The sequence below is a fragment of the Charadrius vociferus genome, unplaced genomic scaffold, assembly GCF_000708025.1.
Source record: "Charadrius vociferus isolate BGI_N301 unplaced genomic scaffold, ASM70802v2 scaffold1677, whole genome shotgun sequence".
NCBI lineage: Eukaryota > Metazoa > Chordata > Aves > Charadriiformes > Charadriidae > Charadrius > Charadrius vociferus.
The window spans coordinates 45,885-46,627 of record NW_009649298.1 but is presented as its reverse complement, the minus strand read 5'-3'; positions in this window follow the sequence as shown (position 1 = coordinate 46,627).

Sequence of the window (743 nt, the reverse complement as noted above, 5' to 3'; positions counted from 1 at the left end):
CTCTGCCCTCGCCCTGCCTGTGCCCTGCCTACACCCTGCCTGCACTCTGCCCGCACCCTGCCTGTGCCCTGCCTGCACCTTGCCCGTGCCCTGCCTGTCTGCTGGGAGTCGTCACTAAGGGCAGAGCCGCCGGTGTGTGCAGAGCATTTTTCCTTAACCAACACCGGTTTCGTGAACCAACACCTCATCCGCACTGTGCCCGGGGATGGGACCCCGCGGGGCCGCGCAGCCCACGAACCGGCGCTGCTTCACTGCGTCGTGTTCCTCTCCACGCCGTGCAGGACAGCAGCGACGAGCACAGGGCCAACGTGAACCTTCAAAGGCTTCGGCTCCAAACGGTGCTTTGAGGGGGGAGATGGCGCTGCCGCCCCCGAGCCCGGCCAGCACCGTCCCCGCGAGCCCGGGCCCCCGCACACTGATCATCCAGCCACAGCCGGGAGGGTTCATTTGCCGGGGAACGGGGCCATGGCTGCTTTTCCCCGCTTTGGGACCGCTTTGGGACGGGGAGCGGGCGCATCGCCAAGCACCATCTTCCGTTCGTGGAATTTTTACTTCATTGAAAAAACCCTTTTCCAGCGCAGCGTAGCTGCAGCACGGGCCCAGACGCCAGCGGGGACAGTTCAGCCAAAACCACCTGGATTTGGGAAAAAAAAACAAACAATTCTCTGAGCTCCTCGTGGCTTCCAAAGTTTGTCCCAGGCTTCCTGGAAGCGCGGCTCTTGGTTTTGGTTCCTGGGTCCGGT